Below are 15409 nucleotides of genomic sequence, written 5' to 3'. Positions count from 1 at the left end.
TTTACTTTACAAATTAAAAATTAATTTTCTTTCATTCTCAAAAGGGATTTGGTTACTGAAGCTGAACATTATCAAACAGATTCATTTGAGCATTCAAAAAAATGTTTTCCTTCTCTCCATAGCCACAAACTGAGGAAGTCTAGGAAAATCTGAGGCCCTGAGAGAAACTACAGCACAGATATTTTAGCCAAGGTTCATACAGCTGTCTCCACTTTTCCTTTTATAAAATGGGTTTAAATGAGAGCTCCAACAAACTCTCACATGCAGGTAAACGGCATTCACAAAATCACACACGGTAATGCATTCAATGTAACAAATGCAGATTTCTTTCATACAGATCCATTCCATCAAATTCCTGCAGTTTTTCCCTGGTTTGAAGAAAAGATGAAAACTTATCCTTAGTAAGAGAGTGAGGGTATAAAGGATACTTCAATTACAGAAGCTCCAATACTGTGCTGGTAAATCTTACAGCTCTTCTCTCACAGTGAAGAGATATGTTACATCTACAGGCACCGAGTGAAGCTCTCACTGCAGCCACTTGGCCTCGTAAGAGATCACCATAAACAGGTTGTGAAATCAAGAGATTTATAGGAAAACACTTGAAAAGTGTTCAAGGACTGTATATATTAAATCAATCCTGATTTATTCAACAAAGCTGTTAAAGGGGAAGACACATACAAGACTATTTGCCAAGACTTTCATTCTTACATAACACAAACAGATACACACTTGAAAACACCACACAGAACTTGTCTACCCCAGTGGGTGCAGATTGACCCAACCTCACACTGCTTGTACTCTGAATAGCAGGGACAGAACCTAGTCCTGGTCTGAAATCTATGCACCTTTCAAACATTGTGCTCCCTCTACTGTAATTTTTTTGCCTTTTTTCCTCTCAAAAACAAACAAGAAAACAAAAAAATCTAACCGTCTACCCCACCCCCACCAAAAAAATACCAAAACAAACCAAAACCCATCTGTCTCCCCCAACACCCTAAAACAGCATAAAGAAAGTAATCTGACTTCTTCTGGTACCACTGTTCAATAGACTGCTTTCTACCTTGTGCCCCAGCAGGAATGGCATAATGGTTGCAAAGAAAAATAGATCACCAGCTTATAGATTACTCTTATATGGGAACTTTGGCTTCTTTTTATTTGTAAGTACAGAATTATGGTTTTGATCAGCATCATTATGCATTTTGACATATCTAACCTGAAGAATATTGATGGCATGTTTGGGATCATACAGAGAAAGCAGATCAAATGACATATTTTCAACATGCCTCAGACACCTGCTCTTGGACAGAAAATAAGAGACTTTGCTCTCAGAGATTTCGTTTGGCTTCATGTCAGGAAAGGAATAACAACAATCCCAGTATAAGAAATGACAATTTCCTGATTTGCTCTCTTCTAATGATAACTACAGTAAATCCTGTTGTAAGTAATTTAATGTCTTTTCCCAAAATATGTCCATTCATTTTGAGGGTCCCACTTTGAGACGTCTTAGTCCTTGTGTTTGTAACACGAAGAGAAGGAGAACGAATCCTCAGAGGGCAGACAGTGAAGGCTTTGGAATACAAGGTAATGTAAAATTGCTTGCTTTGAGACTCAAGTATAGGGATTGCCAGAATGTAAAAATTTCTGAAATTTTAAGGACAAGCATAAGGTGTTCATCATTGTTAATGCTAACTTTAACTGGAAATGGAACTATATAGGGTTTCTGAATAGAAGCCTGGAAAGTCTGGAACTGAACATGCTGAGCAGGTAGTGGTACAGTCTCTTTGGTGTGTTTTCCCAAACCAGTGAAACAGAGGCAACAATCTTCATGAGTTTAAACTGTTTTAAACTGGAATTAAGATTTTGCCACATTCTCAAAAGATTATGCTACCTGTACAAATTACAGAAAAACATTGTAAATCCCCTACCTTTTATTTTGTACCGTTCATAATGTGGCTCATAAAATCAAAGTTTATGTTAATTGGCAAATAAATCCAGCTCCAGCTCAAGAGAAAGAGTAGCAAAGACCTTCAGGAACTATAAATATGTTTGAAAGCTGCTTGAATAACTTGCAGATTAAATGAATATGCTTTTAATGAAAAAAGGAAAAAAATCAGGAAGAGGACACCCTGATTACCTACATCATGAGAATCCAGATGAGTCTACATGGATACCTCTGTCATGGTGAGTCCCTGTGTAAGAGCGGAAGGATGCTGAGGTAAAGTTGATTTCTTTCTGACTGGGAACGTTGTAATCAAAGTTACTGACCTCAGTAAGTGCTGTTTTAAATAGGCTGAATATCCTACAAGCAATGCAATGTAAGTCCAGATGTCATAGAGAAAGTAAAAGGATCAGAGTAGGGATTTCATCCCTTTGAGATGTCAACCTAAGACTGCTCTTAGATGCCAGCTGAAGAGATGGAAGTGCAGCTAATGATTTAAAGTTCTTATTTCAAATTGTCCAAATCAAAAGATCTCAAAACCACCCAGTTTCACCAAATAATAAAGCTTGGTGATCTCTGTGAGATGCAAACTCTAAGGTGAAAAGAAATAAACACAATGTGCCTTCGAAAACAACAGATTTTATTTGTTTGATAAATGGTTATGCTTTCTATGCTTCCAGAATGGCTTTCCATGTGTTTCCTTATATGGGAGGATTTGCTTTCCTCCAAAACTTCATTGGGATGCATATATCCTGCAAGTCATAAGGAAGGGGAAAAAAAGCCAGCAGATGATGGAATTTAGAACTCCCACAGACGCAAAACAATTGCTATCTTAAATGTGAAGAAACAAAGCAGAATTTTTTTCAGTTAAATTCAAAATTATTTGCACTGGCAATGGGACCAAGACAGAGCTAATATATATCTATAAAAAAATCAAATTGGCCAAAACATACACTGAAATATTCTCCAGACCAAATGACAATATTCAATGCATATACTGTATTTTCCATTTCCCAATGCTGTTTAAAAATTAACTAATTAAATTGGCTGATGGTCCCTGGAGATAAACAGCAGTATAGATTATAGTGGTTTTAAATGGGAAGTAGGAACATGAACATCATAAAGCAAGGAGGCTCCTCTTACAGGCACAGTCTTGCCTTTGCCCATGTTCTCTGCATAAACAGAGGTGATCTGATATTTATGAGCTCAGTTCATCTGTTTACTAGAAAAGGAACACAGTTTGCCTTTCTAAAACATGTAACTGTCAAAATTTAAGTAACTTGCATTTGCTGTTGCTTGTAATGTACTGAGAAACATAGTGAGAAACTGCAAATTATCATGCATACAGAAAATAATGAGAAAAGACCAAGTAGAAAATCAGCATTTTGGGTGGCACATGATAATGAAAGTCACTTCAGCTTCCATTTTACAGCTAAAAGGGAGCAGGGGTCTCAGGCTGACTTGCTTTGGATAAAATATCTTTCTTCTCCATGCACATGCTACAAGGTTTTGAGTAAAAAAAGCGCTAGCAGAGTTTGCAAGCCCATAGCCAAAGAAACCTCTTGGCCTATGTCAGATGAGAGCAACAGATTTCTTCTTGCAGTTTGTTCTTGGTCTGTGCTTGCCACAGATTAGTGGTTGTGTTTTAGACTTCCAGATATACGACATTCAACTATCTTCTGCAGTGCAGAGTAAAATAGTGGCATTATGTATTTTTCATTGATTTAATTGTCAGGATTGAATTTAAAAACTTTAACAGTGGCACAAATCATGTCAAAGGCAGAGGTTTGCCCTAATAAAGTATTTTTTAAAATGCAATAAAATTCTAGGATTATTGATTACAATGTCCAGAATAGGAAGAAATACACTATTCTCAGTACAAAGACAAAGATAAAACACTGCCAAAGGAAAATGCCAGAATCAAATCCTTTCCACTCAGAATGGAGAGCTAAGAAAATTTCAGTCCTCTTTATTCAGCCTTTGAAGGCTGTCTTGTATTCCTTCCAGACCCTGGTACCATACTTCTCTCTTGGCAGTGGGTTCCTGGCAGGGAAAGCTGGCATGGCTGCTGGCATGGCTGCTGGCATGAGCAAATGAGTCCTTCTGAGTTTTGGAGGTCATGGCTTTCACACAGCAAGCTAATGAACGGTAAGAACTGCTGGGGTTATTGCCATTGGTGAACTTCCCTGTGAAAACAGCACATTAGAGAACCCCTGATCAATTGAAAGCAGTGACTGAAGTCATAGGAGTTTACCAGCCAAATTAACAGTAATCTTTCCATTCCTATCTACCATCATGGCAAGTTAGAACTTGCAACACAATATGTATTTTCTAGGAAAAACCTTTTTCATAATAATTTACAAGTAGGACTTTCTCTCAGAGACTCCAGATATCCCCTGCAAGTATGTGCAGCCCTCAACACACTATCCTGATTTACAGGTGAAGCAATAGAAGCAGAAATAGCCAGATTATATCCTGTGTAAAGGAAATACTTTAGTGAAGACTTTGAAGCGACTGTAAGTGGTAAGATAAGGATTCAGTCTCAAAAACTATTGCACTATGGAGCTCCATAAAGGGCAACTGTGTCACTGTCTATGATACTACCTGATCAAGAACTTCATTTTCAGAGGTTCCCACTACAATTTTTTCCCCACTGACACAGGAAGCTTAGGCTACCTTAACATTTACCCACTGATCCTATAAGAAGTATGTGCTTCAACTTTTATGGCACAAGACCTGACCTGCAGTAATGAAAATTATAATGTTGGTTCAAGTGTCTGAAAGCCACTGAACCCTCCACTTGCACAGATTTCACAGTGACAAGAACACTCAGGTCTTGGCAACAGGTATTGTGCATGTAAAACTATTCCCAGTCACATGAATTTTAATTATAAATGTATTCTTAATGAGTATTTAATTCATTCCTCAATAAGAAATGTTACCTTCACAAGAAAAATGAAGCAATGAATAGAAGGGAGCTTCGGGATTTGAAACAGAAGCTGCATGCATAATCACGATAGAAAACAGAAGCCAGATACGGAATTTTCTTCTGGGATCATGAACCCTTCCCAAGAATTTGATCCAAGAATCCATATCACCTACATGTCAGTGGGGATCTGTACATTTGCAGGGATATTAGTAAGAAGTTACACAAATAAAAGGATCTTCTTGCAGGAACAGGCTGGAGGCTAGAAGAGCTCCCATGATACTCATACATCTAATTAAGAACAGCAGATTGGAAGGGACTCTTGGGTCATTAAGTTCAGTCCCTTGTTTTTGTAGGCAACCATGCCAAATAATCTTTTTCATATGATTGCTCTGCTTATAGTCAATTAGATTTTTTTTGGTTTGGGGGTTGGTTTTTTTTGGTTCTTTCGTTCTTTCTACTGTTAGGGGAGAGCTTCATAGAATCTCATTTCTTTTAGAATCAGAAACCTTAAAAATCCAGAATAACACTACACAAAAAGTTTCTATCCACTTGTTCTTGTGTCAGCATTTCCCTTAGCTTAAATAGCACTTTTTCTAGTGTATTTATAGAATACAATCTTACCCATCTTTTTGTTTTGCCTGAACATGCTGGCTAAGCTTTCTTATTCTTCCTCACAGGATCCTTTCAATCCTGGGAGCACTTTTTTACACCTGCTTGTTTTTAAATTAAGATTTCTTGAGTAACAGGTAATCTGGCTGTACTGAGTATTCCTGACTGATGAAAACTATCAGCTGTTGTTTGCCAACAATGTTTTTGGAACTGAAACAGGATGAAGCCCATTTCTGTCAGACATACTAAATGGAAATTTCAGAAAAAGTTCCACTGCCTTCAGTGGGTAAGCCTTGTCTGCTTTTTGTTTTTCAATATCCAAACATCATTTTCCAGTAAAAATATGATTTTCACCAACTATCAAAATTAAAATTTTGGATAATAACAAAAGCTAGCAATATGTATTTGCACGCATTTATGAAATAAGAAGCAGTAGCACTTGTACCAGCATTGGAACAAATATGTTTCTGAGAATGAATGTTAAGTTGGTTGAGTTTAAAAGCAACAACAGTATTTTCAAATTATTTGAGGAATAAATTATTTGAGCAACGTTTGTAACAGCATATACAGAATATTTATCACAAATAAGAACTTTAAAACTCCACTGTAGTTCACATGAAAGAATTCAGTCTTATCTCACTGCTGGATGCTATATTTGGCATGAATTTCAAATTTGCAACAAATGAAATATTGTGAAATATTTGATCAAAAGATCCAGAAAATTTACATGGGTAGCCAAAGTCAATCTGTTTGGCCAAACATGCAGATGATGTTTCTCTCACATTGCTTTGGTGTTTTGGAAAACTTGCAGTATCAAAGGAAAAGTTTGCATTCAATGCACTGGAAGCAGTAAGTCATTAAAAGGTGTTTTCTGAAGGAATAAATAAGCATAGAAGATGTAGGATTTGAGGCTACAAATAGTCTTTTTTATTACACTCATAGTACAAATCCTGGAAATTCAAAATCGTGCCTCCATCTGCTACATTGGCCGCTCTTTCAAAAATGGCAGCTGATAATTTGTACTGACTTGATACACCCTGAAGTGATACACATTTCTGATTCTGCTGAAAACTGTGCTCTTTGGAGTAGGTCCTAAACTAAGCCACCTCAAAACAGTAATTACACATGAACAAGCTGGTAAGCATGCTTAGTATCTTCATATATTATATATACTTGTCGAGAACAATAGAAGAATAATCCAGCTACAGGGTGTTCTAATTATGAACTCTCATTTATGTGTATTTTTCTTTTTCAACCATGTTTCAGTTTTGGAACATGGACTTAATTGATTTGTAACATTTTATGGCCAACTCATACTTCCAGAGTAATGGCACTAATCATGCTGTAAATCAGAACTGGTCCTATATTTACTAGATGCACTCGCAAAAATCTTTGAACACTTTTAAAAGACAGATTCTTAAGCCTTCCCACATTTCCTTCTTGGTCACCCTATTTAAACAATAGGTGGGACTTAAAACTTCACACTTTCTTCTAAAATAAAGCTGCATTTGGTATTGGTGCAATTGCTAATGCAAACTAACATTTCTATCAGTCAGAAGGAGTCTCCATTTAACAGGAGTATTATTCTCTTGGTCCTGGAAAAGTACTGAGGTAAATTAGCTGTCAAGCCCTCAATATGTTCAACAAACACTAGTTCTCATCTTACAACTATGTTTTCACTGCAATTATCATTATTGCAAGACATTAATTTATCAGTACTTCCAACATTAAAAATGAAGGATATGTAGACATATGATTCTTGTCAAATATCAGGCAATTTAAAAAATAGTATCAAGAACCCATTTTCATGTAATTACTGAAAGTCATGTGGAATTTCCAGTATTATCTGCAACTAAGTCTAGTCCTTCTCTAAGGTCTTATACTAAAGTGTGGTTGAACTGGAGGATTGGGAAAGTGACAGCTTATTTGCCCTGGCTGTTGGTGTGTCTCAGGACAACTTTGATATAAAGCAAGCCAGCTCTAGCCCCAGCTTTCAGGAACTGGGCAGTGAAAGAAGAACAAATAGTTTCAGCTTCAGCTTATCCAGGAACTCAAGAGGAATTAGTTATGCTGTCAGTGAAAACTGCTTAAGCCAAACAAATATAATTTTTCATCTGTATTTGAATGCAGATATGCACAAACTTGGCACACAAAAGGCACAGGAAGTATATGAATTCATGAATTTATCATCAGCAGTAGCAGAGAGCTACCCCTAAAAGTAATTTGTGGGTGCTTTAAACACACTCCAGCACTTGATCAGAACAGGACTGAAAGGCAGAATGATTATAAAATCAATCAGTGGTACCCTTCTGTCCCTCCTTGAAGTCTGATTTCAGTGGGATCAGATTCAAGCTAGTCCATAGCATAGTTGAAATCTGTTGTAAAATTCAGATCTGTCTGGACTACTGCTGTATTACTCATGGATCTCTCTGGCCTCCCTTCTTTCCTCTTCTTCTGTGCCCACCCTATCAGAGCTTGTGTTACTGTTCCAAAGGTGCTCCTGAGGTCTGTTTGCTTTTCCACAGGCATGGCTCTTATTGCAATCAAATCCTTCAAATCCAGTAGAACAGAACTGAATCTCTGAGAAGCCAAAGAATACTTCTGAATTTCCATCATTCCCTGAAGCAAGCACCAGAGCCCAGCAAAGAAGCATTTCTCACTTCAAAAGAACTGGGCAGGGAAGGGAGACCTATATACCACAAATTGTCAGAAGACTCGAATCTGTAGTACTTGTACTATGGGAAGGAAGAGGGGAAAGAAGAGCAAACTGCTTCCTAGCATGACAGGATGATTAGATGTATGCACTAAGGAGAAGGGAGGGCTTGATGCTCTGCTAGGTTAATCAGCTCTGATTAAAACACTTGGATGTACAGTCCAATGAATTCTGAGTGTGTCTGCTCATTTGTATGTCCAGCTCTGCCTGAGGGTTACATCAGTTTAGCACAGCTGTCCAGTGGAAACTGTGCTGCATGGCAGCAATAAACAAACAAAGCCCCTGAGCTTTCCAGTCACTTGGGCCAACTGTGCCAGTTCCAACCCAGACAGAAATAGGCTGATTTTGCATGGGAGGGGTGCATCAATTTTGTATATTAACAGATCATATCTCACACTTCACATGGCTGTAAAATAATGTTAATAATTTGTTTAGGGTTCTATATTATTTGATTAAGGAAAAAATGCATTTTGATTCTATTTCTGTAATGCTTGTTTGTTGGTACACTCAGTAGCTTTAAGCAAAGAACCAAATTTTTCTAAGACAAAAAATAATGAACTAGGACATCTTTTTTGATGAATAGGATCTCTTGTTGCCAAATGCTTCACATTTGAAGTAATGGCTTAAATCTTGGCCATGCTTCCTAGGTAAGTCTTTTCTCATAACCTCTTTAGAAAGTATTTTCAATCAGTCCTTTTACTGTATTAGAATTTCACATGTAGTTGTGAGACCAGATATTTGATTTTTAACAACAAAATTCAAGGTCTCATCGTGGACTTCTCATTATGTAGGTATATTTGAATACAGGGGTTTAGTTTGGCCCCCTCTTCTATTTTTTCTTAAATCAATTGTCTTGCTTATTTTATTGTAAAGGTACTTTGCTACTTTTCTTTTTTTAGGCACAGGATAAAGTAAAAAGGAGCTTAAACATGGTCAGAAATAATGAGAGATGCAATTAAATGCTGTCATGAGATAAAAAATGAAGAAACTCTGTTTCAGGTTTTCTCTTTCCCTTCATATTTAAACTGAAAATATGTGAACAATTTGGCTAATGTTGGTGACCAGAAGCAGCTGATTACTGCATTCAATAAAATAATGAATGTAAAGCTGACTTCCCTGCAAAATAACCAGCAAAACTCATATTCCACTTTAGCTCTTAAAACAGGACTTACATGAAATTCAAAGGGTACATCAGTTTGTGGAAATAGTTCAATAGTTGTCTACTTCCTTTAAAAATCCAGGGGACAAAAAAAAATCAAAATCCTCTTTAATTCCTTTCCCGTTTATAATTTTACCACCATATTACTTTGACTTCAGAGAGACAGAGGAACAGCCAAGCTGGAGTCTGCAACTGTTACCTACATCATCACAGTAATTGAAAAATAGTGCAACGCAGAAGTGCTAACCTCAGGCATCATTGTATCAGGGAGCTCTCATACAGATCTAAGAACTCCTGGTCAAGGCCGTACAGATCCCTTTTGCAGCTGCTGAATATTAAAAAAAGTTACAGCATAACAATCTAAAACAATGCATCTTCAATTTTTAGCAAATCAAAAGAATGATGTGTTTAATTTATTTTCAAAACAATGGTTTCAAAAACATACTTCCAAAAATTTAGTAGGTTTCTTTTCCTATCTGAAAAGCTGTGTTTCAAAGTGTTTCAAATACAAAACTTCAGAAATAAGATACTACTTATTTTGAACAGAAAACCTTACCTATACTAGCCCATATTTATGAAATGCTTTCTTTCACAGTTTTTGTGAGCAAAGTTCTGACCAAGACATTTTTTCTAGCACTGTTTCATTTTCACTTACTGCTTTCTGTAGATGCACAGTATCAAAATGTCAATATTTAGGTCCAAAAACCATTCAAGAGTGCCAAGATGAAAGGATTCTACTCTGTAACTGGACAAGTCACTTGCCTCTCCCAAATTTTTATTTAATGAGGCAAGTATTTGCTCTCTTGCATTACACACAGAGTTTGAATAGGCACTTTGGATCTCTAGAGCCAGACTGAGAAGTGGAAACCTGTCAGAAAAGTTAGATAAAACCATAGGATAGAATCATAGAAACATTCACATTGGAAAAGACCCTGAGGATCATTGAGTCCAACTGTTAACCAGTACTGTGATGCCTTTGGGAGATTTCAAAATCTCTGCTCCAAGAGAAAGCATACAATGAAGGAGAAATTTTGAAAGACAGCAAGAATGAAGTTCCTGTGTGTCACTTATGCATATAAAGAAACTGCTTCATTCACACCATGCCCTGCTGAATTTCTAATACTGCAATTAAACAGTTAATGGCATAACCCTATCTGTAACTGTAACCTCACAACAAAAATGAAATGTAGTTATACTCATTGTTACCACATGCCTTTTACTTTCTTGGACAAGACTATCTAACACAAAGAGATTTATTAGTTTCAATTAGCTGCTGCTTCTCTCCATGGCTACCAGCATTTAGCTGACTGGTAACACAGCTTCATCTTCAACTTCATTCATCCAACAGACACTGGAGTGAAAAATACTGCTACTTTTGCTCTAACTGACATGACCCCTACCTTCAAACTAGATATCTAAAAATGTTTTGTCCTCCTCTGTCAATGAAGAGATGCTCTGTTACAGCGCAGGCTCTGTAAATGTTACTCAGCAAAACCAAGGTGGTAGATTGCTTTATTTAGGTAGGATTTTTAAAATAATTAACTGGTTTTGGAGCACCAACACCACTGACTTTCACTGGGATTTAGACAAAAAAAAAAAACTGGGGGGAATTCCACCTCAACTGTTTTTTTTTTCTGCTATGCTACAGAGTAATTTTGAATCTCTTTGGAGGATGGGGGAGAAATGTGAAGAAAAATGTGAGAAAAGTCAAGAAAAACAAACTAACAAACAAACAAGAACAAAAGTCCCAGGAGACCTTTAAAGAAAGCAAGCTGTTTTGAGAATAGCTGTTCCGAACAATTACTTATTTGAAACCACATTCAAAAGTTATCATTTAAATGTCTCCTTCCAGTTCTAAGAGAACAAAAGCCTGCATCACAACACCCACCAAAATAAGTCTGCTAGAGATGGCAGGGATTGCATGAGTTGCAGACATTTTTCCTTCCTGGCAAGGTGGCTGCACAATTCCAAGAGCGTGTGCAGACAGCATTTCTTCCAGTGTCTGCCTCCTTGCTGGGAGAAAACCCCCAATGCCCTACCCATGCTGATTCTCCTTGATAGTGCCCCAATGATGCCTTGCAACTGCTGAAAGATACCCAGGGAAGATGCTCAGATCTGTGAAGTATGTCATCATGCCTTCTTCAGTTTGTTATCTGTTTTCAGGAAAGTGACAGGCCCTGATCTACTTTATGAATCAATAAAAAGAAAATCAAAACCATAAAAAAAAAAAAACCTCATCAAAAAACCAACTAAACAAAAAAACAATCAAAAAAAAACCACAACCCAACAAAAAAACTTACAAATTAATCCTACTACCATCACTTGTCTGTGTTCTGTGAGGTTTTGAGGCATTTTGCAAGGTACTGTTATATTATCATATGGATGGCCTAGGCTGAGAAAAAAAGACCACACCTCTGGCTTAATTTCTTTGTTAAAAAGGAAAATATATTTATGCCCAAATTTGTACATTGCTGAATCCAAATATAACATCTGTAGGAAATTGAAATGGAAAGTAGCATGTGTCTATCAGAAAACATATAATTTGTAATAAATTTTGTTGTCAGGAGCTCAGACAAACACCCGCATTATACATTTTAAGAGAACACTATTTAAACATGGAATAAATTACTCTAAGCCACAATGTATACACACCCCTTCTTAGATCATGGAATGTCCTTTGTAATCAGCAGTTTTAAGTCTTCTCTACCCCATTCACACTTTCATTAATCGAGTCTACTTATGGCATCCAGATGTGAGAAAACTTTTGCAAGTATGAGGGCCACATGAGTATTTTCCATGTTTTACACTTTACACATCCAGCAGTCTGACACTGCACTGATGCTGCTGAACATTTACTTTTGCAGTTCCTCAAAACAGCCTGCTCTGAGACACAGCAGAATTTGTCCATCTTTCCCTCCACATGTGAGAAAGGGATACAGATGCTGTTCCTACAAAGCTTCAGGTCATATGAAATCTAACCCTAGAAGGCAAAGAGAATCCAAGCAAAGAAATCTTGTGTCCACTTGGATGTCCAAAAAACAAAGCTTCTATGAGAATCTATGAGATTCAGCAACTGATCAAAAGAATTGTTTTGTTGCTATTTTGAAGGTTAACATTGCTGATATACAGAGACTACAGTCCAGTGACATGCAACTTCATCCAATATTTTGTGAAAAGAAATCTAAATGCTGGCTCTCTTCTTAGTTCAATCAGCAGCTAACAAGAAGTTCCTTCTTTTCTATCTAACAAGATCCTTCCCTTCGTTCTTCCCCAGCTGCAAGAAGATAGTGAGGGTGGGTGTTTTATTTCACTCTGTAACAAGTCTAAAAGAGTGCAATTGCTGTGCTCTTAGATATTTATATTAATAAATCTGTTAAGATTTTTAAATTCCCAGGGGATGTTTTTTCATATTACTATTTTGTACAAGGCAAAGAACAAAGAAGATTTCATCTAGCTTAAGGAGTATAGGCATTATTGTAAAACAAAAAAACCCCAAACACAAATCTCACCCTTGCCACTGGCAGGTGTCTGTACTGAGGATGCAGCTATTGTGGAAGCTGATGAAATCAGCAACAACTGCAGCCTTTGCCCACTGAGGGCTTAGAATTTGACACTTGTCACAGACAGCCAGTGAGCAAAATAATGGAATGAAAGGGTTACACCACCCTATGGCATTTATTGGACCAGCGGCTGTTCCCATGTAATTAAACAGTAGTAAGGCCAGCAAGCCCTGAACTGTGCCACTTCCTTCCAGCAGAGACCTTGGGAAGGGGTTCTGCTAATGGTGACAGGATGGAGCACTGCTAGAATAAGGCTGGGAGCAAGTCTGAAGTCTTTCCATCTGCTATTTCCTTCATAATGTATGTACACTTCTAGATAGAAGAAAAATCCATAGCACTCATACAAAAATCAGAATCTGATTTTAACACATAATTATTAGACCTAAGTGCTAAATCAACATCATTAAATACAATTCCATTTTTATCATGCAACAGATACTTCTTTCAGACATTTTTTTTTAAGAAACATTTTTTTGCCTTAAGTTCTTGTGCTTGGTCTGTAGCCAGAGGAAATTATTTTGGGAAAGTGTAAGGCCACTTGGACAAGAGATCCATGGGAAAGTGGACTTAAAAAAAAAAAAGGGAGTGTTGTCACTTGTCACTTCAGAAAAAAGATTGGTTTCCCTCACTCTCTTCTTGCTTACAAGCATATCTGCAAAATCTGGGTTAGAAGACAACTCTAAAGATTACCTTTTTTATTATGTAAGAATGCACAGGATTTTCTCTCACAAGAAAAAGCACAACCTTTGGAGATGATCACCAAACAACCCAGACTATGACTTCTCCATCATGGAGCATTTAGCATCTACCTACCATGCCACTTCTGTATATATAATTTGGAATTAACATTGCAGATATTTTCACTCACAGACGGTTTATTATGCATGGTAACAGCCTATATTAATATCCAGCTGTCAAGACAACAGAAACTTCCCAGAGAAAGACCTCTTCCACATCTACCACTGTTTTACAATTCTATCACACAAGACAAAGAAATTGCAACCCATTTCACGGAAAAGTATTTTCATTTCCTCAGACTAACCACACAAGCCTTCTATCACCTGCTTGTCCCTAGCACATGTAGCACAGAGTTTCAGCTACAGTCAATACATACAAATTCAAATGTACCTTGACTGTGCCAGATACCAGCTTTCAAGAGCCATCTAAAGATTTAAGTGCCACTCAGTCCTCTCCAGGTTTTTATAAACACTGCACCAGGAATATCTTCCTTTATGGCCTATTTTAGACCAACAAGGAAAAGAATGCGGAGTATTTCTATTTCTTACCCAGAGGACACAGAGTGACTAGTTAGTTGTTCTGCAAGAAAGGTCAGCTTGATGCCTTCACTTGGTGGCATCTGTGGCATTCAGACACAAGGAAAAAGTCGTCTTTTCCTTCTAACCATTTACAACCATTTCTTTTGTTGGGGCTAGAAAATTGCAGCTCAGTGTATATAAGGGCAGCAGGCTCTCAGATTTAAATACACATAGAATCTCTGACATGGAAGGGATTTCAGTGCAGGCAAGGAAGGATGAAGGTACAAGATAGATCTAGGCATATGAGCATCTTACTCTTTCTACTGTTTTCCTAGCCCATTTGAAAAAGATAAAACAAATAACATTTCCAAGTCCCCTGAGGTGAATCCTAGTGACAGACCTACCTTCTCCCACAGTGAGGGATCTCACAGGTGCCCAAGTGGAGAAGCCAATACAGCTGGGAAAGGCTCCTCTATTATCCCCCAGCAACAGGGACACATGGTTCTGTCCAGAGCAAGGCCCACTGAGAAGCCAGGGTACACTCAGATAAATGTAAAACACTATTTAATTTGTAACTATGACACAATATTACATCATCCCCCTCACTAACAATCTTATATTGCCCTTAAATATAATTTTCCTACATTCTCAGTTCTGTGGTTCAGACTCAGGAGTGAATATTCATAGCTAGGTATACCTGCACTGCAGCTGTTATAGAAGATCTGCAAATAACCAAAATGTACATAAGTTCAAGTATTTTTCTCTCTTCTACATACTCACTGGTTTAACTATATATTCAGTGACATTTTTCACTATTGTAATGCTTCCATAAACATTTTTAGGATTCTTGCCAGGGCTTTTCCTATGCTAAGTGCTTGCATGTGTATATTTTTGTGTATGGTAGTTTTTTATACTAAACTTTTCAGTGTACTATTCTTTCTAACTGTCTGATGGTCAGGAATGGCAGTCCTACACCGAGGTTTTTTTTCTATGAGGCTTTCCAGTAACACACAAAATTTTATATCTATATATTATTATATATATAATAATATCAATAAAATTGATATTATTATATCAATTAATTAATATATTATATAAATATTAATTTATTTACTCTGTGTTTGTTTAGTCAGCTTCCCCCCTACCTTAATCAGGCCTCTATACACATCACTGTCAAATATAAACTCCATGTGTAAGTCAGAGTACATGCCACAGGCCACTTCACGAGCACGTGATTATGTGAT

Source organism: Fringilla coelebs, assembly GCF_963513975.1.
Source record: "Fringilla coelebs genome assembly, chromosome: 2".
In the NCBI taxonomy this organism is placed as follows: Eukaryota; Metazoa; Chordata; class Aves; order Passeriformes; family Fringillidae; genus Fringilla; species Fringilla coelebs.
Note: the sequence above shows the minus strand (reverse complement) of the source record.